The following is a 26,520-nucleotide window of genomic DNA, read 5'->3' as shown; positions in this document are numbered from 1 at the left end:
GCTTTCTGAGAAACTTCTTTGTGTTCTGTGAAATCATCTCACAGAGTTACAGCTTTCCCCTCAAGAAGCCTTTCGCTAAGACAGTTCTTGTGGAATTGGCCAAGTGATATTTGGAAGCCCATAGAGGGCTATGGTGAAAAAGGAAATATCCTCAGATGAAATCTGGAAAGAAGCTTTCTGAGAAACTGCTTAGTGTTCTGTTCATTCATCTCAGAGAGTTACATCTGTATTTCGTGCATCTCTTTGCTAGCCTTAATTCTGTGGAATCTGAGAACAGGTATTTCAGATCCCATTGAAGACTATAGATCCAAAGGAAATATCCTCCGATTACAAAGAGAAAGAAGCTTTCTTAGAAACTTCTTTGTGTTCTGTAAAATCATCTCACAGAGTTACAGCTTTCCCCTCAAGAAGCCTTTCGCTAAGACAGTTCTTGTGGAATTGGCAAAGTGATATTTGGAAGCCCTTAGAGGGCTATGTTAAAAAAGGAAATATCCTCTGATGAAATCTGGAAAGAAGCTTTCTGAGAAACTGCTTAGTGTTCTGTTAATTCATCTCACAGAGTTACATCTGTATTTCGTGGATCTCTTTGCTAGCCTTATTTCTGTGGAATCTGAGAACAGATATTTCGGATCCCATTGAAGACTATAGGTCCAAAGGAAATATCCTCCGATAACAAAGAGAAAGAAGCTTTCTGAGAAACTTCTTTGCGTTCTGTGAAATCATCTCACAGAGTTACAGCTTTCCCCTCAAGAAGCCTTTCGCTAAGTCAGTTCTTGTGGAATTGGCAAACTGAAATTTGGAAGCCCATAGAGGGCTATGGTGAAAAAGGAAATATCCTCAGATGAAATCTGGAAAGAAGCTTTCTGAGAAACTGCTTAGTGTTCGGTTCATTCAGCTGACAGAGTTACATCTGTATTTCGTGGATCTCTTTGCTAGCCTTATTTCTGTGGAATCTGAGAACAGGTATTTCAAATCCCATTGAATTCTATAGGTCCAAAGGAAATATCCTCCGATTTCAAAGAGAAAGAAGCTTTCTTAGAAAGTTCTTTGTGTTCTGTGAAATCATCTCACAGAGTTACAGCTTTCATCTCAAGAAGCCTTTTGCTAAGACAGTTCTTGTGGAATTGGCAAAGTGATATTTGGAAGCCCATAGAGGGCTATGGTGAAAAAGGAAATATCCTCAGATGAAATCTGGAAAGAAGCTTTCTGAGAAACTACTTAGTGTTCTGTTAATATATCTCACTGAGTTACATCTGTATTTCGTGGATCTCTTTGCTAGCCTTATTTCTGTGGAATCTGAGAACAGATATTTCGGATCCCATTGATGACTACAGGGCCAAAGGAAATATCCTCCAATAACAAAGAGAAAGAAGCTTTCTGAGAAACTTCTTTGCGTTCTGTGAAATCATCTCACAGAGTTACAGCTTTCCCCTCAAGAAGCCTTTCGCTAAGACAGTTCTTGTGGAATTGGCAAAGTGATATTTGGAAGCCCATAGAGGGCTATGGTGAAAAAGGAAATATCCTCAGATGAAATCTGGAAACAAGCTTTCTGAGAAACTGCTTAGTGTTCTGTTAATTCATCTCACAGAGTTACATCTGTATTTCGTGGATCTCTTTGCTAGCCTTATTTCTGTGGAATCTGAGAACAGATATTTCGGATCCCATTGAAGACTATAGGGTCTAAGGAAATATCCTCCGATAACAAAGAGAAAGAAGCTTTCTGAGAAACTTTTTTACGTTCTGTGAAATCATCTCACAGAGTTACAGATTTCCCCTCAAGAAGCCTTTCGCTAAGACAGTTCTTGAGGAATTGGCAAGGTGATATTTGGAAGCCCTTAGAGGGCTATGGTGAAAAAGGAAATATCCTCAGATGAAATCTGGAAAGAAGGTTTCTGAGAAACTGCTTAGTGTTCAGTTAATTCATCCCACAGAGTTACATCTGTATTTCGTGGATCTCTTTGCTAGCCTTATTTCTGTGGAACCCAGAACAGATATTTCGGATCCCATTGAAGACTATAGGGGCAAAGGAAATATCCTCCGATTACAAAGAGAAAGAAGCTTTCTGAGAAACTTCTTTGCGTTCTGGGAAATTATCTCACAGAGTTACAGCTTTCCCCTCAAGAAGCCTTTCGCTAAGACAGTTCTTGTGGAATTGGCAAAGTGATATTTGGAAGCCCATAGAGGGCTATGGTGAAAAAGGAAATATCCTCAGATGAATTCTGGAAAGAAGCTTTCTGAGAAATTGCTTAGTGTTCTGTTAATTCATCTCACAGAGTTATATCTGTATTTCGTGGATCTCTTTGCGAGCCTAATTTCTGTGGAATCTGAGAACAGATATTTCGGATCCCATTGAAAACCACAGGGCCAAAGGAAATATCCTCCGATAACAAAGAGAAAGAAGCTTTCTGAGAAACTTCTTTGCGTTCTGTGAAATCAACTCACAGAGTTACAGCTTTCCCCTCAAGAAGCCTTTCGCTAAGACAGTTCTTGTGGAATTGGCAAAGTGATATTGGGAAGCCCATGGAGGGCTATGATGAAAAAGGATATACCCTCAGATGAAATCTGGAAAGAAGCTTTTTGAGAAACTGCTTAGTGTTCTGTTAATTCATCTCACAGAGTTACATCTGTATTTCGTGGATCTCTTTGCTAGCCTTAGTTCTGTGGAATCTGAGAACAGGTATTTCAAATCCCTTTGAAGACTATAGGGCCAAAGGAAATATCCTCCGATTACAAAGAGAAAGAAGCTTTCTTAGAAACTTCTTTGTGTTCTGTGAAATCATCTCACAGAGTTACAGCTTTCCCCTCAAGAAGCCTTTCGCTAAGACAGTTCTTGTGGAATTGGCAAAGTGATATTTGGAAGCCCAAAGAGGGCTATGGTGAAAAAGGAAATATCCTCAGATGAAATCTGGAAAGAAGCTTTCTGAGAAACTGCTTAGTGTTCTGTTAATTCATTTCACAGAGTTACATCTGTATTTCGTGTATCTCTTTGCTAGCCTTATTTCTGTGGAATCTGAGAACAGATATTTCGGATCCCATTGAAGACTATAGGGCCAAAGGAAATATCCTCCGATAACAAAGAGAAAGAAGCTTTCTGAGAAACTTCTTTGTGTTCTGTGAAATCAACTCACAGAGTTACAGCTTTCCCCTCAAGAAGCCTTTCGCTAAGACAGTTCTTGTGGAATTGGCAAAGTGTTATTTGGAAGCCCTTAGAGGGCTATGGTGAAAAAGGATATATCCTCTGATGAAATATTTAAAGAAGCTTTCTGAGAAACTGCTTAGTGTTCTGTTAATTCATCTCACAGAGTTACCTCTGTATTTCGTGGATCTCTTTGCTAGCCTTATTTGTGTGGAATCTGAGAACAGATATTTCGGATCCTATTGAAGAATACAGGGCCAAAGGAAATATCCTACGATAACAAAGAGAAAGAAGCTTTCTGAGAAACTTCTTTGCCTTCTGTGAAATCATCTCACAGAGTTACAGCTTTCCCCTCAACAAGCCTTTCGCTAAGACAGTTCTTGTGGAATTGGCAAAGTGATATTTGGAAGCCCATAGAGGGCTATGGTGAAAAAGGAAATATCCTCAGATGAAATCTGGAAAGAAGCTTTCTGAGAAACTGCTTAGTGTTCTGTTCATTCATCTCACAGAGTTACATCTGTATTTCGTGGATCTCTTTTCTAGCGTTATATCTGTGGAATCCGAGAACAGGTATTTCAGATCCCATTGAAGACTATAGGGCCAAAGGAAATATCCTCCGATAACAAAGAGAAAGAAGCTTTCTTAGAAACTTCTTTGTGTTCTGTGAAATCATCTCACAGAGTTACAGCTTTCCACTCAAGAAGCCTTTCGCTAAAACAGTTCTTGTGGAATTGGCAAAGTGATATTTGGAAGCCCATAGAGTTCTATGGTGAAAAAGGAAATATCCTCAGATGAAATCTGGAAAGAAGCTTTCTGAGAAACTGCTTAGTGTTCTGTTAACTCATCTCACAGAGTTACATCTGTATTTCGTGGATCTCTTTGCTAGCCTTATTTCTGTGGAATCTGAGAACAAATATTTCCGATCCCTTTGAAGCCTATAGGGCCAAAGGAATTATCCTCCGATTACAAAGAGAAAGAAGCTTTCTGAGAAACTTCCTTGTGTTCTGTGAAATCATCTCACAGAGTTACAGCTTTCCCCTCTAGAGGCCTTTCGCTAAGACAGTTCTTGTGGAATTGGCAAAGTGATATTTGGAAGCCCTTAGAGGGCTATGTTGAAAAAGGAAATATCCTCAGATGAAATCTGGAAAGAATCTTTCTGAGACACTGCTTAGTGTTCTGTTAATTCATCTCACAGAGTTACATCTGTATTTCGTGGATCTCTTTTCTAGCCTTATTTCTGTGGAATCTGAGAACAGATATTTCGGATCCCATTGAAGACTAGAGGTCCAAAGGAAATATCCTCTGATAACAAAGAAAAAGAAGCTTTCTGAGAAACTTCTTTGTGTTCTGTGAAATTATCTCACAGAGTTACAGCTTTCCCCTCAAGAAGCCTTTCGCTAAGACAGTTCTTGTGGAATTGGCAAAGTGATATTTGGAAGCCCATAAAGGGCTATGGTGAAAAAGGAAATATCCTCAGATGAAATCTGGAAAGAAGCTTTCTGAGAAATTGCTTAGTGTTCTGTTAATTCATCTCACAGAGTTACATCGGTATTTCGTGGATCTCTTTGCAAGCATTATTTCTGTGGAATCTGAGAACAGATATTTCGGATCCCTTTGAAAACCACAGGGCCAAAGGAAATATCCTCCGATATCAAAGAGAAAGAAGCTTTCTGAGAAACTTCTTTGCGTTCTTTGAAATCAACTCACAGAGTTACAGCTTTCCCCTCAAGAAGCCTTTCGCTAAGACAGTTCTTGTGGAATTGGCAAAGTGATATTGGGAAGCCCATGGAAGGCTAGGGTGAAAAAGGATATATCCTCAGATGAAATCTGGAAAGAAGCTTTCTGAGAAACTGCTTAGTGTTTTGTTAATTCATCTCACAGAGTTACATCTGTATTTCGTGGATCTCTTTTCTAGCCTTATTTCTGTGGAATCTGAGAACAGATATTTCGGATCCCTTTGAAGACTATAGGGCCAAAGGAAATATCCTCCGATATCAAAGAGAAAGAAGCTTTCTGAGAAACTTCTTTGTGTTCTTTGAAATCATCTCACGGAGTTACAGCTTTCCCCTCAAGAAGCCTTTCGCTAAGACAGTTCTTGTGGAATTGGCAAAGTGATATTTGGAAGCCCATAGAGGGCTATGGTGAAAAAGGAAATATCCTCAGATGAAATCTGGAAAGAAGCTTTCTGAGAAACTGCTTAGTGTTATGTTCATTCATCTCAGAGAGTTACATCTGTATTTCGTGCATCTCTTTGCTAGTCTTAATTCTGTGGAATCTGAGAACAGGTATTTCAGATCCCGTTGAAGACTATAGATCCAAAGGAAATATCCTCCGATTACAAAGAGAAAGAAGCTTTCTTAGAAACTTCTTTGTGTTCTGTAAAATCATCTCACAGAGTTACAGCTTTCCCCTCAAGAAGCCTTTCGCTAAGACAGTTCTTGTGGAATTGGCAAAGTGATATTTGGAAGCCCTTAGAGGGCTATGTTAAAAAAGGAAATATCCTCTGATGAAATCTGGAAAGAAGCTTTGTGAGAAACTGCTTAGTGTTCTGTTAATTCATCTCACAGAGTTACATCTGTATTTCGTGGATCTCTTTGCTAGCCTTATTTCTGTGGAATCTGAGAACAGATATTTCGGTTCCCATTGAAGACTATAGGTCCAAAGGAAATATCCTCCGATAACAAAGAGAAAGAAGCTTTCTGAGAAACTTCTTTGCGTTCTGTGAAATCATCTCACAGAGTTACAGCTTTCCCCTCAAGAAGCCTTTCGCTAAGACAGTTCTTGTGGAATTGGCAAACTGAAATTTGGAAGCCCATAGAGGGCTATGGTGAAAAAGGATATATCCTCAGATGAAATCTGGAAAGAAGCTTTCTGAGAAACTGCTTAGTGTTCGGTTCATTCAGCTGACAGAGTTACATCTGTATTTCGTGGATCTCTTTGCTAGCCTTATTTCTGTGGAATCTGAGAACAGGTATTTCAAATCCCATTGAAGTCTATAGGTCCAAAGGAAATATCCTCCGATTACAAAGAGAAAGAAGCTTTCTTAGAAACTTCTTTGTGTTCTGTGAAATCATCTCACAGAGTTACAGCTTTCCCCTCAAGAAGCCTTTCGCTAAGACATTTCTTGTGGAATTGGCAAAGTGATATTTGGAAGCCCATAGAGGGCTATGGTGAAAAAGGAAATATCCTCAGATGAAATCTGGAAAGAAGCTTTCTGAGAAACAACTTAGTGTTCTGTTAATTCATCTCACTGAGTTACATCTGTATTTCGTGGATCTCTTTGGTAGCCTTCTTTCTGTGGAATCTGAGAACAGATATTTCGGATCCCATTGATGACTATAGGGCCAAAGGAAATATCCTCCGATAACAAAGAGAAAGAAGCTTTCTTAGAAACTTCTTTGTGTTCTGTGAAATCATGTCACAGAGTTACAGCTTTCCCCTCAAGAAGCCTTTCGCTAAGACAGTTCTTGTGGAATTGGCAAAGTGATATTTGGAAGCCCAAAGAGGGCTATGGTTAAAAAGGAAATATCCTCAGATGAAATCTGGAAAGTAGCTTTCTGAGAAACTGCTTAGTGTTCTGTTAATTCATCTCACAGAGTTACATCTGTATTTCGTGCATCTCTTTGCTAGCCTTATTTCTGTGGAATGTGAGAACAGATATTCGGATCCCACTGTAGACTATAGGGCCAAAGGAAATATCCTCTGATAACAAAGAGAAAGAAGCTTTCTGAGAAACTTCTTTGTGTTCGGTGAAATCATCTCACAGAGTTACAGCTTTCCCCTCAAGAAGCCTTTCGCTAAGACAGTTCTTGTGGAATTGGCAAAGTGTTATTTGGAAGCTCTTAGAGGGCTATGGTGAAAAAGTATATATCCTGAGATGAAATCTGGAAAGAAGCTTTCTGAGAAACTGCTTAGTGTTCTGTTAATTCATCTCACAGAGTTACCTCTGTATTTCGTGGATCTCTTTGCTAGCCTTATTTCTGTGGAATCTGAGAACAGATATTTCGGATCCCATTGAAGAATACAGGGCCAAAGGAAATATCCTCCGATAACAAAGAGAAAGAAGCTTTCCGAGAAACTTCTTTGCATTCTGTGAAATCATCTCACAGAGTTACAGCTTTCCCCTCAAGAAGCCTTTCGCTAAGACAGTTCTTGTGGAATTGGCAAAGTGATATTTGGAAGCCCGTAGAGGGCAATGGTGAAAAAGGAAATATCCTCAGATGAAATCTGGAAAGAAGCTTTCTGAGAAACTGCTTAGTGTTCGGTTAATTCATCCCACAGAGTTACATCTGTATTTCGTGGATCTCTTTGCTAGCCTTATTTCTGTGGAATCTGAGGACAGATATTTCGGATCCCATTGAAGACTATAGGGCCAATGGAAATATCCTCCGATTACAAAGAGAAAGGAGCTTTCTGAGAAACTTCTTTGCGTTTTGTGAAATCATCTCACAGAGTTACAGCTTTCCCCTCAAGAAGCCTTTCGCTAAGACAGTTCTTGTGGAATTGGCAAAGTGATATTTGGAAGCCCATAGAGGGCTATGGTGAAAAAGGAAATATCCTCAGATGAAATCTGGAAAGAAGCTTTCTGAGAAATTGCTTAGTGTTCTGTTAATTCATCTCACAGAGTTACATCTGTATTTCGTGGATCTCTTTGCGAGCCTAATTTCTGTGGAATCTGAGAACAGATATTTCGGATCCCATTGAAAACCACAGGGCCAAAGGAAATATCCTCCGATAACAAAGAGAAAGAAGCTTTCTGAGAAACTTCTTTGCGTTCTGTGAAATCAACTCACAGAGTTACAGCTTTCCCCTCAAGAAGCCTTTCGCTAAGACAGTTCTTGTGGAATTGGCAAAGTGATATTGGGAAGCCCATGGAGGGCTATGGTGAAAAAGGATATATCCTCATATGAAATCTGGAAAGAAGCTTTCTGAAAAACTGCTTAGTGTTCTGTTAATTCATCTCACAGAGTTACATCTGTATTTCGTGGATCTCTTTGCTGGCCTTATTTCTGTGGAATCTGAGAACAGATATTTCGGATCCCTTTGAAGACTATAGGGCCAAAGGAAATATCCTCCGATATCAAAGAGAAAGAAGCTTTCTGAGAAACTTCTTTGTGTTCTGTGAAATCATCTCACAGAGTTACAGCTTTCCCCTCAAGAAGCCTTTCGCTAAGACAGTTCTTGTGGAATTGGCAAAGTGATATTTGGAAGCCCATAGAGGGCTATGGTGAAAAAGGAAATATTCTCAGATGAAATCTGGAAAGAAGCTTTCTGAGAAACTGCTTAGTGTTCTGTTCATTCATCTCAGAGAGTTACATCTGTATTTCGTGCATCTCTTTGCTAGCCTTAATTCTGTGGAATCTGAGAACAGGTATTTCAGATCCCATTGAAGACTATAGATCCAAAGGAAAAATCCTCCGATTACAAAGAGAAAGAAGCTTTCTTAGAAACTTCTTTGTGTTCTGTAAAATCATCTCACAGAGTTACAGCTTTCCCCTCAAGAAGCCTTTCGCTTAGACAGTTCTTGTGGAATTGGCAAAGTGATATTTGGAAGCCCTTAGAGGGCTATGTTAAAAAAGGAAATATCCTCTGATGAAATCTGGAAAGAAGCTTTCTGAGAAACTGCTTAGTGTTCTGTTAATTCATCTCACAGAGTTACATCTGTATTTCGTGGATCTCTTTGCTAGCCTTATTTCTGTGGAATCTGAGAACAGATATTTCGGATCCCATTGAAGACTATAGGTCCAAAGGAAATATCCTCCGATAACAAAGAGAAAGAAGCTTTCTGAGAAACTTCTTTGCGTTCTGTGAAATCATCTCACAGAGTTACAGCTTTCCCCTCAGGAAGCCTTTCGCTAAGACAGTTCTTGTGGAATTGGCAAACTGAAATTTGGAAGCCCATAGAGGGCTATGGTGAAAAAGGAAATATCCTCAGATGAAATCTGGAAAGAAGCTTTCTGAGAAACTGCTTAGTGTTCGGTTCATTCAGCTGACAGAGTTACATCTGTATTTCGTGGATCTCTTTGCTAGCCTTATTTCTGTGGAATCTGAGAACAGGTATTTCAAATCCCATTGAATTCTATAAGTCCAAAGGAAATATCCTCCGATTTCAAAGAGAAAGAAGCTTTCTTAGAAAGTTCTTTGTGTTCTGTGAAATCATCTCACAGAGTTACAGCTTTCCCCTCAAGAAGCCTTTTGCTAAGACAGTTCTTGTGGAATTGGCAAAGTGATATTTGGAAGCCCATAGAGGCCTATGGTGAAAAAGGAAATATCCTCAGATGAAATCTGGAAAGAAGCTTTCTGAGAAACTACTTAGTGTTCTGTTAATATATCTCACTGAGTTACATCTGTATTTCGTGGATCTCTTTGCTAGCCTTATTTCTGTGGAATCTGAGAACAGATATTTCGGATCCCATTGATGACTACAGGGCCAAAGGAAATATCCTCCAATAACAAAGAGAAAGAAGCTTTCTGAGAAACTTCTTTGCGTTCTGTGAAATCATCTCACAGAGTTACAGATTTCCCCTCAAGAAGCCTTTCGCTAAGACAGTTCTTGAGGAATTGGCAAGGTGATATTTGGAAGCCCTTAGAGGGCTATGGTGAAAAAGGAAATATCCTCAGATGAAATCTGGAAAGAAGGTTTCTGAGAAACTGCTTAGTGTTCAGTTAATTCATCCCACAGAATTACATCTGTATTTCGTGGATCTCTTTGCTAGCCTTATTTCTGTGGAACCCAGAACAGATATTTCGGATCCCATTGAAGACTATAGGGGCAAAGGAAATATCCTCCGATTACAAAGAGAAAGAAGCTTTCTGAGAAACTTCTTTGCATTCTGTGAAATCATCTCACAGAGTTACAGCTTTCCCCTCAAGAAGCCTTTCGCTAAGACAGTTCTTGTGGAATTGGCAAAGTGATATTTGGAAGCCCATAGAGGGCTATGGTGAAAAAGGAAATATCCTCAGATGAATTCTGGAAAGAAGCTTTCTGAGAAATTGCTTAGTGTTCTGTTAATTCATCTCACAGAGTTACATCTGTATTTCGTGGATCTCTTTGCGAGCCTAATTTCTGTGGAATCTGAGAACAGATATTTCGCATCCCATTGAAAACCACAGGGCCAAAGGAAATATCCTCCGATAACAAAGAGAAAGAAGCTTTCTGAGAAACTTCTTTGCGTTCTGTGAAATCAACTCACAGAGTTACAGCTTTCCCCTCAAGAAGCCTTTCGCTAAGACAGTTCTTGTGGAATTGGCAAAGTGATATTGGGAAGCCCATGGAGGGCTATGATGAAAAAGGATATATCCTCAGATGAAATCTGGAAAGAAGCTTTTTGAGAAACTGCTTAGTGTTCTGTTAATTCATCTCACAGAGTTACATCTGTATTTCGTGGATCTCTTTGCTAGCCTTATTTCTGTGGAATCTGAGAACAGGTATTTCAAATCCCTTTGAAGACTATAGGGCCAAAGGAAATATCCTCCGATTACAAAGAGAAAGAAGCTTTCTTAGAAACTTCTTTGTGTTCTGTGAAATCATCTCACAGAGTTACAGCTTTCCCCTCAAGAAGCCTTTCGCTAAGACATTTCTTGTGGAATTGGCAAAGTGATATTTGGAAGCCCATAGAGGGCTATGGTGAAAAAGGAAATATCCTCAGATGAAATCTGGAAAGAAGCTTTCTGAGAAACAACTTAGTGATCTGTTAATTCATCTCACTGAGTTACATCTGTATTTCGTGGATCTCTTTGGTAGCCTTATTTCTGTGGAATCTGAGAACAGATATTTCGGATCCCATTGATGACTATAGGGCCAAAGGAAATATCCTCCGATAACAAAGAGAAAGAAGCTTTCTTAGAAACTTCTTTGCGTTCTGTGAAATCATGTCACAGAGTTACAGCTTTTCCCTCAAGAAGCATTTCGCTAAGACAGTTCTTGTGGAATTGGCAAAGTGATATTTGGAAGCCCAAAGAGGGCTATGGTTAAAAAGGAAATATCCTCAGATGAAATCTGGAAAGAAGCTTTCTGAGAAACTACTTAGTGTTCTGTTAATTCATCTCACTGAGTTACATCTGTATTTCGTGGATCTCTTTGCTAGCCATAATTCTGTGGAATCTGAGAACAGGTATTTCAGATCCCATTGAAGACTATAGAGCCAAAGGAAATATCCTCCGATTACAAAGAGAAAGAAGCTTTCTTAGAAACTTCTTTGTGTTCTGTAAAATCATCTCACAGAGTTACAGCTTTCCCCTCAAGAAGCCTTTCGCTAAGACAGTTCTTGTGGAATTGGCAAAGTGATATTTGGAAGCCCTTAGAGGGCTATGTTAAAAAAGGAAATATCCTCTAATGAAATCTGGAAAGAAGCTTTCTGAGAAACTGCTTAGTGTTCTGTTAATTCATCTCACAGAGTTACATCTGTATTTCGTGGATCTCTTTGCTAGCCTTATTTCTGTGGAATCTGATTACAGATATTTCGGACCCCATTGAAGACTATAGGGCCAAAGGAAATATCCTCCGATAACAAAGAGAAAGAAGCTTTCTGAGAAACTTCTTTGCGTTCTGTGAAATCAACTCACAGAGTTACAGCTTTCCCCTCAAGAAGCCTTTCGCTAAGACAGTTCTTGTGGAATTGGCAAAGTGATATTTGGAAGCCCATGGAGGGCTATGGTGAAAAAGGATATATCCTCAGATGAAATCTGGAAAGAAGCTTTTTGAGAAACTGCTTAGTGTTCTGTTAATTCATCTCACAGAGTTACATCTGTATTTCGTGGATCTCTTTGCTAGCCTTATTTCTGTGGAATCTGAGAACAGGTATTTCAAATCCCTTTGAAGACTCTAGGGCCAAAGGAAATATCCTCCGATTACAAAGAGAAAGAAGCTTTCTTAGAAACTTCTTTGTGTTCTGTGAAATCATCTCACAGAGTTACAGCTTTCCCCTCAAGAAGCCTTTCGCTAAGACAGTTCTTGTGGAATTGGCAAAGTGATATTTGGAAGCCCAAAGAGGGCTATGGTGAAAAAGGAAATACCCTCAGATGAAATCTGGAAAGAAGCTTTCTGAGAAACTTCTTAGTGTTCTGTTAATTCATCTCACAGAGTTACATCTGTATTTCGTGTATCTCTTTGCTAGCCTTATTTCTGTAGAATCTGAGAACAGATATTTCGGATCCCATTGAAGACTATAGGGCCAAAGGAAATATCCTCCGATAACAAAGAGAAAGAAGCTTTCTGAGAAACTTCTTTGTGTTCTGTGAAATCAACTCACAGAGTTACAGCTTTCCCCTCAAGAAGCCTTTCGCTAAGACAGTTCTTGTGGAATTGGCAAAGTGTTATTTGGAAGCCCTTAGAGGGCTATGGTGAAAAAGGATATATCCTCTGATGAAATATTTAAAGAAGCTTTCTGAGAAACTGCTTAGTGTTTTGTTAATTCATCTCACAGAGTTACCTCTGTATTTCGTGGATCTCTTTGCTAGCCTTATTTGTGTGGAATCTGAGAACATATATTTCGGATCCTATTGAAGAATACAGGGCCAAAGGAAATATCCTACGATAACAAAGAGAAAGAAGCTTTCTGAGAAACTTCTTTGCCTTCTGTGAAATCATCTCACAGAGTTACAGCTTTCCCCTCAACAAGCCTTTCGCTAAGACAGTTCTTGTGGAATTGGCAAAGTGATATTTGGAAGCCCATAGAGGGCTATGGTGAAAAAGGAAATATCCTCAGATGAAATCTGGAAAGAAGCTTTCTGAGAAACTGCTTAGTGTTCTGTTCATTCATCTCACAGAGTTACATCTGTATTTCGTGGATCTCTTTGCTAGCGTTATATCTGTGGAATCCGAGAACAGGTATTTCAGATCCCATTGAAGACTATAGGGCCAAAGGAAATATCCTCCGATAACAAAGAGAAAGAAGCTTTCTTAGAAACTTCTTTGTGTTCTGTGAAATCATCTCACAGAGTTACAGCTTTCCACTCAAGAAGCCTTTCGCTAAAACAGTTCTTGTGGAATTGGCAAAGTGATATTTGGAAGCCCATAGAGGGCTATGATGAAAAAGGAAATATCCTCAGATGAAATCTGGAAAGAAGCTTTCTGAGAAACAACTTAGTGTTCTGTTAATTCATCTCACTGAGTTACATCTGTATTTCGTGGATCTCTTTGGTAGCCTTATTTCTGTGGAATCTGAGAACAGATATTTCGGATCCCATTGATGACTATAGGGCCAAAGGAAATATCCTCCGATAACAAAGAGAAAGAAGCTTTCTTAGAAACTTCTTTGTGTTCTGTGAAATCATCTCACAGAGTTACAGCTTTCCCCTCAAGAAGCCTTTCGCTAAGGCAGTTCTTGTGGAATTGGCAAAGTGATATTTGGAAGCCCAAAGAAGGCTATGTTTAAAAAGGAAATATCCTCAGATGAAATCTGGAAAGTAGCTTTCTGAGAAACTGCTTAGTGTTCTGTTAATTCATCTCACAGAGTTACATCTGTATTTCGTGGATCTCTTTGCTAGCCTTATTTCTGTGGAATCTGAGAACAGATATTTCAGATCCCATTGAAGAATATAGGGCCAAAGGAAATATCCTCCGATAACAAAGAGAAAGAAGCTTTCTGAGAAACTTCTTGGTGTTCTGTGAAATCATCTCACAGAGTTAGAGCTTTCCCCTCAAGAAGCCTTTCGCTAAGACAGTTCTTGTGGAATTGGCAAAGTGTTATTTGGAAGCCCTTAGAGGGCTATGGTGAAAAAGGATATATCCTGAGATGAAATCTGGAAAGAAGCTTTCTGAGAAACTGCTTAGTGTTCTGTTAATTCATCTCACAGAGTTACCTCTGTATTTCGTGGATCTCTTTGCTAGCCTTATTTCTGTGGAATCTGAGAACAGATATTTCGGATCCCATTGAAGAATACAGGGCCAAAGGAAATCTCCTCCGATAGCAAAGAGAAAGAAGCTTTCTGAGAAACTTCTTTGCCTTCTGTGAAATCATCTCACAGAGTTACAGCTTTCCCCTCAAGAAGCCTTTCGCTAAGACAGTTCTTGTGGAATTGGCAAAGGGATATTTGGAAGCCCATAGAGGTCTATGGTGAAAAAGGAAATATCCTCAGATGAAATCTGGAAAGAAGCTTTCTGAGAAACTACTTAGTGTTCGGTTAATTCATCTCACTGAGTTACATCTGTATTTCGTGGATCTCTTTGCTAGCCTTATTTCTGTGGAATCTGAGAACAGATATTTCAGATTCCTTTGATGACTATAGGGCCAAAGGAAATATCCTCCGATAACAAAGAGAAAGAAACTTTCTGAGAAACTTCTTTGTGTTCTGTGAAATCATCTCACAGAGTTACAGCTTTCTCCTCAAGAAGCCTTTCGCTAAGACAGTTCTTGTGGAATTGGCAAAGTGTTATTTGGAAGCCCTTAGAGGGCTACGGTGAAAAAGGATATATCCTCAGATGAAATCTGGAAAGAAGCTTTCTGAGAACCTGCTTAGTGTTCTGTTAATTCATCTCACAGAGTTAACTCTGTATTTCGTGGATCTCTTTGCTAGCCTTATTTCTGTGGAATCTGAGAACAGATATTTCGGATCCCATTGAAGAATACAGGGCCAAAGGAAATATCCTCCGAAAACAAAGAGAAAGAAGCTTTCTGAGAAACTTCTTTGCATTCTGTGAAATCATCTCACAGAGTTACAGCTTTCCCCTCAAGAAGCCTTTCGCTAAGACAGTTCTTGTGGAATTGGCAAAGTGATATTTTTTGAAGCCCATAGAGGGCTATGGTGAAAAAGGAAATATCCTCAGATGAAATCTGGAAAGAAGCTTTCTGAGAAACTGCTTAGTGTTCTGTTAATTCATCTCACAGAGTTACATCTGTATTTCGTGGATCTCTTTGCTAGTCTTATTTCTGTGGAATCTGAGAACAGGTATTTCAGATCCCATTGAAGACTATAGGGACAAAGGAAATATCCTCCGATTACAAAGAGAAAGAAGCTTTCTTAGAAACTTTCTATGCGTTCTGTGAAATCATCTCACAGAGTTACAGCTTTCCCCTCAAGAAGCCTTTCGCTAAGACAGTTCTTGTGGAATTGGCAAAGTGATATTTGGAACCCCTAGAAGGCTATGGTGAAAAAGGAAATATCCTCAGATGAAATCTGGAAAGAAGCTTTCTGAGAAACTGCTTGGTGTTCGGTTCATTCATCTCACCGAGTTACATCTGTATTGCTTGGATCTCTTTGCTAGCCTTATTTCTGTGGAATCTGAGAACAGGTATTTCAGATCCCATTTAAGACTGTAGGGACAAAGGAAATATCCTCCGATAACAAAGAGAAAGAAGCTTTCTTAGAAACTTCTTTGTGTTCTGTGAAATCATCTCACAGAGTTACAGCTTTCCCCTCAAGAAGCCTTTCGCTAAGACAGTTCTTGTGGAATTGGCAAAGTGATATTTGAAAGCCCATAGAGGGCTATGGTGAAAAAGGAAATATCCTCAGATGAAATCTGGAAAGAAGCTTTCTGAGAAACTGCTTAGTGTTCTGTTAATTCATCTCACAGAATTACATCTGTATTTCATGGATTTCTTTGCTAACATTATTTCTGTGGAATCTGAGAACAGATATTTCGGATCCCTTTGAAGACTATAGTTCCAAAGGAAATATCCTCCGATTACAAAGAGAAAGAAGCTTTCTGAGAAATTTCTTTGTGTTCTCTGAAATCATCTCACAGAGTTACAGCTTACCCCTCAAGAAGCCTTTCGCTAAGACAGTTCTTGTGGAATTGGCAAAGTGATATTTGGAAGCCCATAGAGGGCTATGGTGAAAAAGGAAATATCCTCAGATGAAATCTGGAAAGAAGCTTTCTGAGAAACTCCTTAGTGTTCGGTTAATTCATCTCACAGAGTTACATCTGTATTTCGTGGATCTCTTTGCTAGCCTTATTTCTGTGGAATCTGAGAACAGGTATTTCAGATCCCTTTGAAGACTATAGGGCCAAAGGAAATATCCTCCGATTACAAGGAGAAAGAAGCTTTCTGAGAAACTTCTTTGTGTTCTGTGAAATCATCTCACAGAGTTACAGCTTTCCCCTCAAGAAGCCTTTCGCTAAGACAGTTCTTGTGGAATTGGCAAAGTGATATTTGGAAGCCCATAGAGGGCTATGTTGAAAAAGGAAATATCCTCAGATGAAATCTGGAAAGAAGCTTTCTGAGAAACTGCTTAGTGTTCTGTTAATTCATCTCACAGAGCTACATCTGTATTTCGTGGATCTCTTTGCTAGCATTATTTCTGTGGAATCTGAGAACAGATATTTCGGATCCCATTGAAGACTATAGAGCCAAAGGAAATATCCTCCGATTACAAAGAGAAAGAAGCTTTCTTAGAAACTTCTTTGTGTTCTGTAAAATCATCTCACAGAGTTACAGCTTTCCCCTCAAGAAGCCTTTCGCTAAGACAGTTCTTGTGGAATTGGCAAAGTGATATTTGGAAGCCCTTAGAGGGCTATGTTAAAAAAGGAAATATCCTCTAATGAAATCTGGAAAGAAGCTTTCTGAGAAACTGCTTAGTGTTCTGTTAATTCATCTCACAGAGTTACATCTGTATTTCGTGGATCTCTTTGCTAGCCTTATTTCTGTGGAATCTGATTACAGATATTTCGGATCCCATTGAAGACTATAGGGCCAAAGGAAATATCCTCCGATAACAAAGAGAAAGAAGCTTTCTGAGAAACTTCTTTGCGTTCTGTGAAATCAACTCACAGAGTTACAGCTTTCCCCTCAAGAAGCCTTTCGCTAAGACAGTTCTTGTGGAATTGGCAAAGTGATATTTGGAAGCCCATGGAGGGCTATGGTGAAAAAGGATATATCCTCAGATGAAATCTGGAAAGAAGCTTTTTGAGAAACTGCTTAGTGTTCTGTTTATTCATCTCACAGAGTTACATCTCTATTTCGTGGATCTCTTTGCTAGCCTTATTTCTGTGGAATCTGAGAACAGGTATTTCAAATCCCTTTGAAGACTCTAGGGCCGAAGGAAATATCCTCCGATTACAAAGAGAAAGAAGCTTTCTTAGAAACTTCTTTGTGTTCTGTGAAATCATCTCAAAGAGTTACAGCTTTCCCCTCAAGAAGCCTTTCGCTAAGACATTTCTTGTGGAATTGGCAAAGTGATATTTGGAAGCCCATAGAGGGCTATGGTGAAAAAGTAAATATCCTCAGATGAAATCTGGAAAGAAGCTTTCTGAGAAACAACTTAGTGTTCTGTTAATTCATCTCACTGAGTTACAACTGTATTTCGTGGATCACTTTGGTAGCCTTATTTCTGTGGAATCTGAGAACAGATATTTCGGATCCCATTGATGACTATAGGGCCAAAGGAAATATCCTCCGATAACAAAGAGAAAGAAGCTTTCTTAGAAACTTCTTTGTGTTCTGTGAAATCATCTCACAGAGTTACAGCTTTCCCCTCAAGAAGCCTTTCGCTAAGACAGTTCTTGTGGAATTGGCAAAGTGATATTTGGAAGCCCAAAGAGGGCTATGGTGAAAAAGGAAATATCCTCAGATGAAATCTGGAAAGAAGCTTTCTGAGAAACTGCTTAGTGTTCTGTTAATTCATCTCACAGAGTTACATCTGTATTTCGTGTATCTCTTTGCTAGCCTTATTTCTGTGGAATCTGAGAACAGATATTTCGGATCCCATTGAAGACTATAGGGCCAAAGGAAATATCCTCCGATAACAAAGAGAAAGAAGCTTTCTGAGAAACTTCTTTGTGTTCTGTGAAATCAACTCACAGAGTTACAGCTTTCCCCTCAAGAAGCCTTTCGCTAAGACAGTTCTTGTGGAATTGGCAAAGTGTTATTTGGAAGCCCTTAGAGGGCTATGGTGAAAAAGGATATATCCTCTGATGAAATCTTTAAAGAAGCTTTCTGGGAAACTGCTTAGTGTTCTGTTAATTCATCTCACAGAGTTACCTCTGTATTTCGTGGATCTCTTTGCTAGCCTTATTTGTGTGGAATCTGAGAACAGATATTTCGGATCCTATTGAAGAATACAGGGCCAAAGGAAATATCCTACGATAATAAAGAGAAAGAAGCTTTCTGAGAAACTTCTTTGCCTTCTGTGAAATCATCTCACAGAGTTACAGCTTTCCCCTCAACAAGCCTTTCGCTAAGACAGTTCTTGTGGAATTGGCAAAGTGATATTTGGAAGCCCATAGAGGGCTATGGTGAAAAAGGAAATATCCTCAGATGAAATCTGGAAAGAAGCTTTCTGAGAAACTGCTTAGTGTTCTGTTCATTCATCTCACAGAGTTACATCTGTATTTCGTGGATCTCTTTGCTAGCGTTATTTCTGTGGAATCCGAGAACAGGTATTTCAGATCCCATTGAAGACTATAGGGCCAAAGGATATATCCTCCGATAACAAAGAGAAAGAAGCTTTCTTAGAAACTTCTTTGTGTTCTGTGAAATCATCTCACAGAGTTACAGCTTTCCACTCAAGAAGCCTTTCGCTAAAACAGTTCTTGTGGAATTGGCAAAGTGATATTTGGAAGCCCATAGAGGGCTATGGTGAAAAAGGAAATATCCTCAGATGAAATCTGGAAAGAAGCTTTCTGAGAAACAACTTAGTGTTCTGTTAATTCATCTCACTGAGTTACATCTGTATTTCGTGGATCTCTTTGGTAGCCTTATTTCTGTGGAATCTGAGAACAGATATTTCGGATCCCATTGATGACTATAGGGCCAAAGGAAATATCCTCCGATAACAAAGAGAAAGAAGCTTTCTTAGAACCTTCTTTGTGTTCTGTGAAATCATCTCACAGAGTTACAGCTTTCCCCTCAAGAAGCCTTTCGCTAAGGCAGTTCTTGTGGAATTGGCAAAGTGATATTTGGAAGCCCAAAGAAGGCTATGTTTAAAAAGGAAATATCCTCAGATGAAATCTGGAAAGTAGCTTTCTGAGAAACTGCTTAGTGTTCTGTTAATTCATCTCACTGAGTTACATCTGTATTTCGTGGATCTCTTTGCTAGCCTTATTTCTGTGGAATCTGAGAACAGATATTTCAGATCCCATTGAAGACTATAGGGCCAAAGGAAATATCCTCCGATAACAAAGAGAAAGAAGCTTTCTGAGAAACTTCTTTGTGTTCTGTGAAATCATCTCACAGAGTTACAGCTTTCCCCTCAAGAAGCCTTTCGCTAAGACAGTTATTGTGGAATTGGCAAAGTGTTATTTGGAAGCCCTTAGAGGGCTATGGTGAAAAAGGATATATCCTGAGATGAAATCTGGAAAGAAGCTTTCTGAGAAACTGCTTAGTGTTCTGTTAATTCATCTCACAGAGTTACCTCTGTATTTCGTGGATCTCTTTGCTAGCCTTATTTCTGTGGAATCTGAGAACAGATATTTCGGATCCCATTGAAGAATACAGGGCCAAAGGAAATATCCTCCGATAACAAAGAGAAAGAAGCTTTCTGAGAAACTTCTTTGCCTTCTGTGAAATCATCTCACAGAGTTACAGCTTTCCCCTCAAGAAGCCTTTCGCTAAGACAGTTCTTGTGGAATTGGCAAAGTGATATTTGGAAGCCCATAGAGGTCTATGGTGAAAAAGGAACTATCCTCAGATGAAATCTGGAAAGAAGCTTTCTGAGAAACTACTTAGTGTTCGGTTAATTCATCTCACTGAGTTACATCTGTATTTCGTGGATCTCTTTGCTAGCCTTATTTCTGTGGAATCTGAGAACAGATATTTCAGATTCCATTGATGACTATAGGGCCAAAGGAAATATCCTCCGATAACAAAGAGAAAGAAACTTTCTTAGAAACTTCTTTGTGTTCTGTGAAATCATCTCACAGAGTTACAGCTTTCCCCTCAAGAAGCCTTTCGCTAAGACAGTTCTTGTGGAATTGGCAAAGTGTTATTTGGAAGCCCATAGAGGGCTACGGTGAAAAAGGATATATCCTCAGATGAAATCTGGAAAGAAGCTTTCTGAGAACCTGCTTAGTGTTCTGTTAATTCATCTCACAGAGTTACCTCTGTATTTCGTGGATCTCTTTGCTAGCCTTATTTCTGTGGAATCTGAGAACAGATATTTCGGATCCCATTGAAGAATACAGGGCCAAAGGAAATATCCTCCGATAACAAAGAGAAAGAAGCTTTCTGAGAAACTTCTTTGCATTCTGTGAAATCATCTCACAGAGTTACAGCTTTCCCCTCAAGAAGCCTTTCGCAAAGACAGTTCTTGTGGAATTGGCAAAGTGATATTTTTTGAAGCCCATAGAGGGCTATGGTGAAAAAGGAAATATCCTCAGATGAAATCTGGAAAGAAGCTTTCTGAGAAACTGCTTAGTGTTCTGTTAATTCATCTCACAGAGTTACATCTGTATTTCGTGGATCTCTTTGCTAGTCTTATTTCTGTGGAATCTGAGAACAGGTATTTCAGATCCCATTGAAGACTATAGGGCCAAAGGAAATATCCTCCGATAACAAAGAGAAAGAAGCTTTCTGAGAAACTTCTTTGTGTTCTGTGAAATCATCTCACAGAGTTACAGCTTTCCCCTCAAGAAGCCTTTCGCTAAGACAGTTCTTGTGGAATTGGCAAAGTGATATTTGGAAGCCCGTAGAGGGCTATGGTGAAAAAGGAAATATCCTCAGATGAAATCTGGAAAGAAGCTTTCTGAGACTGCTTAGTGTTCGGTTCATTCATCTCACAGATTTACATCTGTGTTTCGTGGATCTCTTTGCTAGCCTTATTTCTGTGGAATCTGAGAACAGGTATTTCAGATCCCATTGAAGACTATAGGGCCAAAGGAAATATCCTCCGATTACAAGGAGAAAGAAGCTTTCTGAGAAACTTCTTTGTGTTCTGTGAAATCATCTCACAGAGCTACAGCTTTCCCCTCAAGAAGCCTTTCGCTAAGACAGTTCTTGTGGAATTGGCAAAGTGATATTTGGAAGCCCCTAGAGGGCTATGTTGAAAAAGGAAATATCCTCAGATGAAATCTGGAAAGAAGCTTTCTGAGAAACTGCTTAGTGTTCTGTTAATTCATCTCACAGAGTTACATCTGTATTTCGTGGATCTCTTTGCTAGCATTATTTCTGTGGAATCTGAGAACAGATATTTCGGATCCCATTGAAGACTATAGGGACAAAGGAAATATCTTCCGATTACAAAGAGAAAGAAGCTTTCTGAGAGACTTCTTTGGTTCTGTGAAATCATCTCACAGAGTTACAGCTTTCCCCTCAAGAAGACTTTCGCTAAGACAGTTATTGTGGAATTGGCAAAGTGATATTTGGAAGCCCATAGAGGGCTATGGTGAAAAAGGAAATATCCTCAGATGAAATCTGGAAAGAAGCTTTCTGAGAAACTGCTTAGTGTTCGGTTCATTCATCTCACAGAGTTACATCTGTGTTTCGTGGATCTCTTTGCTAGCCTTATTTCTCTGGAATCTGAGAACAGGTATTTCAGATCCCATTGAAGACTATAGGGACAAAGGAAATATCCTCCGATTACAAATAGAAAGAAGCTTTCTGAGAAACTTCTTTGGTTCTGTGAAATCATCTCACAGAGTTACAGCTTTCCCCTCAAGAAGCCTTTCGCTAAGACAGTTCTTGTGGAGTTGGCAAAGTGATATTTGGATGCCCATAGAGGGCTATGGTGAAAAAGGAAGTATCCTCTGATGAAATATGGAAAGAAGCTTTCTGACAAACTGCTTAGTGTTCTGTTAATTCATCTCACAGAGTTACATCTGTATTGCTTGGATCTCTTTGCTAGGCTTATTTCTGTGGAATCTGAGAACAGATTTTCGGATCCATTTGAAGACTATAGGGCCAAAGAAAATATCCTCCGATAACAAACGGAAAGAAGGTTTCTGAGAAACTTCTTTGTGTTCTGTGAAATCATCTCACAGAGTTACAGCTTTCCCCTCAAGAAGCCTTTCGCTAAGACAGTTCTTGTGGAATTGGCAAAGTGATATTTGGAAGCCCATAGAGGGCTATGGTGAAAAAGGAAATATCCTCAGATGAAAACTGGAAAGAAGCTTTCTGAGAAACTGCTTAGTGTTCGGTTAATTCATCTCACAGAGTTACATCTGTATTTCGTGGATGTCTTTGCTAGCCTTATTTCTGTGGAATCTGAGAACAGGTATTTCAGATCCCTTTGAAGACTATAGGGCCAAAGGAAATATCCTCCGATTACAAAGAGAAAGAAGCTTTCTTACAAACTTCTTTGTGTTCTGTGAAATCATTTCACAGAGTTACAGCTTTCCCCTCTAGAAGCCTTTCACTAAGACAGTTCTTGTGGCATTGGCAAAGTGATATTTGGAAGCCCATAGAGGGCTATGGTGAAAAAGGAAATATCCTCAGATGAAATCTGGAAAGAAGCTTTCTGAGAAACTGCTTAGTGTTCTGTTAAGTCATCTCACAGAGTTGCATCTGTATTTCGTGGATCTCTTTGCTAGCCTTATTTCTGTGGAATCTGAGAACAGATATTTCGGATCCCATTGAAGACTATAGGGCCAAAGGAAATATCCTCCGATTACAAAGAGAAAGAAGCTTTCTGAGAAACTTCTTTGGTTCTGTGAAATCATCTCACAGAGTTACAGCTTTCCCCTCAAGAAGCCTTTCGCTAAGACAGTTCTTGTGGAGTTGGCAAAGTGATATTTGGATGCCCATAGAGGGCTATGGTGAAAAAGGAAGTATCCTCTGATGAAATATGGAAAGAAGCTTTCTGACAAACTGCTTAGTGTTCTGTTAATTCATCTCACAGAGTTACATCTGTATTGCTTGGATCTCTTTGCTAGCCTTATTTCTGTGGAATCTGAGAACAGGTATTTCAGATCCCATTTAAGACTATAGGGACAAAGGAAATATCCTCCGATAACAAAGAGAAAGAAGCTTTCTTAGAAACTCCTTTGTGTTCTGTGAAATCATCTCACAGAGTTACAGCTTTCTTCTCAAGAAGCCTTTCGCTAAGACAGTTCTTGTGGAATTGGCAAAGTGATATTTGGAAGCCCATAGAGGGCTATGGTGAAAAAGGAAATATCCTCAGATGAAATCTGGAAAGAAGCTTTCTGAGAAACTGCTTAGTGTTCTGTTAATTCATCTCACAGAATTACATCTGTATTTCATGGATTTCTTTGCTAGCATTATTTCTGTGGAATCTGAGAACAGATATTTCGGAACCCTTTGAAGACTATAGGGCCAAAGGAAATATCCTCCGATTACAAGGAGAAAGAAGCTTTCTGAGAAACTTCTTTGTGTTCTGTGAAGTCATCTCACAGAGTTACAGCTTTCCCCTCAAGAAGCCTTTCGCTAAGACAGTTCTTGTGTAATTGGCAAAGTGATATTTGGAAGCCCCTAGAGGGCTATGTTGAAAAAGGAAATATCCTCAGATGAAATCTGGAAAGAAGCTTTCTGAGAATCTGCTTAGTGTTCTGTTAATTCATCTCACAGAGTTACATCTGTATTTCCTGGATCTCTTTGCTAGCCTTATTTCTGTGGAATCTGAGAACAGATATTTCGGATCCCATTGAAGACCATAGGGCCAAAGGAAATATCCTCCGATAACAAAGAGAAAGAAGCTTTCTGAGAAACTTCCTTTCGTTCTGTGAAATCATCTCACAGAGTTTCAGCATTCCCCTCAAGAAGCCTTTCGCTAAGACAGTTCTTGTGGAATTGGCAAAGTGATATTTGGAAGCCCATAGAGGGCTATGGTGAAAAAGCAAATATCCTCTGATGAAATCTGGAAAGAAGCTTTCTGAGAAACTGCTTAGGGTTCTGTTAATTCGTCTCAGAGAGTTACATCTGTATTTCGTGGATCTCTTTGATAGCCTTATTTCAGTGGAAACTGAGAACAGATATTTCGGATCCCTTTGAAGACTATAGGGCCAAAGGAAATATCCTCCGATAACAAAGAGAAAGAAGCTTTCTGAGAAACTTCTTTGCGTTCTGTGATATCATCTCACAGAGTTACAGCTTTCCCCTCAAGAAACCTTTCGCTAAGACGGTTATTGTGGAATTTGCAAAGTGATATTTCGAAGCCCTTAGAGGGCTATGGTGAAAAAGGATATATCCTCAGATGAAATCTGGAAAGAAGCTTTCTTTGAAACTGCTTAGTGTTCTGTTAATTCATCTCACAGAGTTACATCTGTATTTCGTGGATCTCTTTGCTAGCCTTATTTCTGTGGAATCTGATAACAGATATTTCGGACCCCATTGAAGACTATAGGGCCAAAGGAAATATCCTCCGATAAAAAAGAGAAAGAAGCTTTCTGAGAAACTTCTTTGTGTTCTGTGAAATCATCTCACAGAGTTACAGCTTTCCCCTCAAGAAGCCTTTCGCTAAGACAGTTCTTGTGGAATCGGCAAAGTGATATTTGGAAGCCCATAGAGGGCTATGGTGAAAAGGGAAATATCCCCAGATGATATCTGGAAAGAAGCTTTCTGAGAAACTGCTAAGTGTTCGGTTAATTCATCTCACAGAGTTACATCTGTATTTCGTGGATCTCTTTGCTAGCCTTATTTCTGTCGAATCTGAGAACAGATATTTCAGATCCCTTTGAAGACCATAGGGCCTAAGGAAATGTCCTCCGATAACAAAGAGAAAGAAGCTTTCTGAGAAACTTCTTTGCGTTCTTTGAAATCATCTCACAGAGTTACAGCTTTCCCCTCAAGAAGCCTTTCGCTAAGATAGTTCTTGTGGAATTGGCAAAGTGATATTTGGAAGCCCATAGAGGGCTATGGTGAAAAAGGAAATAAACTCAGATGAAATCTGTAAAGAAGCCTTCTGAGAAACTGCTTAGTGTTCGGTTAATTCATCTCACAGAGCTACATCTGTATTTCGTGGAACTCTTTGGTAGCCTTATTTCTGTGGAATCTGAGAACAGATATTTCGGATCCCTTTGAAGACTATTTGGCAAAAGGAAATATCCTCTGATAACAAAGAGAAAGAAGCTTTCTGAGAAACTTCTTAGCGTTCTGTGAAATCATCTCACAGAGTTACAGCTTTCCCCTCAAGAAACCTTTCGCTAAGACAGTTCTTGTGGAATTGGCAAGGTGATATTTGGAAGCCCATAGAGGGCTATGGTGAAAAAGGAATTATCCTCAGATGAAATCTAGAAAGAAGCTTTCTGAGAAACTGCTTAGTGTTCTGTTCATTCATCTCACAGAGTTACATCTGTATTTCGTGGATCTCTTTGCTAGCTTTATTTCTGTGGAATCTGAGAACAGATATTTCGGATCACATTGAAGACTATAGGGCCAAAGGAAATATCCTCCGATAACAAAGAGAAAGAAGTTTCTGAGAAACTTCTTTGGGTTCTGTGAAATCATCTCACAGAGTTACAGCTTTCCCCTCAAGAAGCCTTTCGCTAAGGCAGTTCTTGTGGAATTCGCATAGTGATATTTGGAAGCCCATAGAGGGCTATGGTGAAAAAGGAATTATCCTCAGATGAAATCTGGAAAGAAGCTTTCTGAGAAACTGCTTAGTGTTCTGTTAATTAATCTCACAGACTTACATCAGTATTGCGTGGATCTCTTTGCTAGCCTTATTTATGTGGAATCTGAGAACAGGTATTTCAGATCCCATTGAAGACTAAAGGGACAAAGGAAATATCCTCCGATTACAAAGAGAAAAAGCTTTCTGAGAAACTTCCTTGTGTTCTGTGAAATCACCTCACAGAGTTACAGCTTTCCCCTCAAGAAGCCTTTAGCTAAGACAGTTCTTGTGGAATTGGCAAAGTGATATTTGGAAGCCCATAGAGGTCTATGGTGAAAAAGGAAATATCCTCAGATGAAATCTGGAAAGAAGCTTTCTGAGGAACTGCTTAGTGTTCGGTTCATTCATCTCACAGAGTTACATCTGTGTTTCGTGGATCTCTTTGCTAGCCTTATTTCTGTGGAATCTGAGAACAGGTATTTCAGATCCTATTGAAGACTATAGGGACAAAGGAAATATCCTCCGATTACAAAGAGAAAGAAGCTTTCTTAGAAACCTTCTATGCGTTCCGTGAAATCATCTCACAGAGTTACAACTTTCCCCTCAAGAAGCCTTTCGTTAAGACAGTTCTTGTGGAATTGGCAAAGTGATATTTGGAAGCCCATAGAGGGCTATGGTGAAAAAGGAAATATCCTCAGATGAAATCTGGAAAGAAGCTTCCTGAGAAACTGCTTGGTGTTCGGTTCATTCATCTCACAGAGTTACATCTGTATTTCGTGGAACTCTTTGCTAGCCTTATTTCTGTGGAATCTGAGAACAGGTATTTCAGATCCCATTGAAGACTATAGGGCCAAAGGAAATATCCTCCGATTACAAAGAGAAAGAAGCTTTCTGAGAAACTTCTTTGTGTTCTGTGAAATCATCTCACAGAGTTACAGCTTTCCCCTCAAGAAGCCTTTCGCTAAGACAGTTCTTGTGGAATTGGCAAAGTGACATTTGGA

The sequence above is a fragment of the Macaca fascicularis genome, chromosome 10 (assembly GCF_037993035.2).
Source record: "Macaca fascicularis isolate 582-1 chromosome 10, T2T-MFA8v1.1".
In the NCBI taxonomy this organism is placed as follows: domain Eukaryota; kingdom Metazoa; phylum Chordata; class Mammalia; order Primates; family Cercopithecidae; genus Macaca; species Macaca fascicularis.
Note: the sequence above shows the minus strand (reverse complement) of the source record.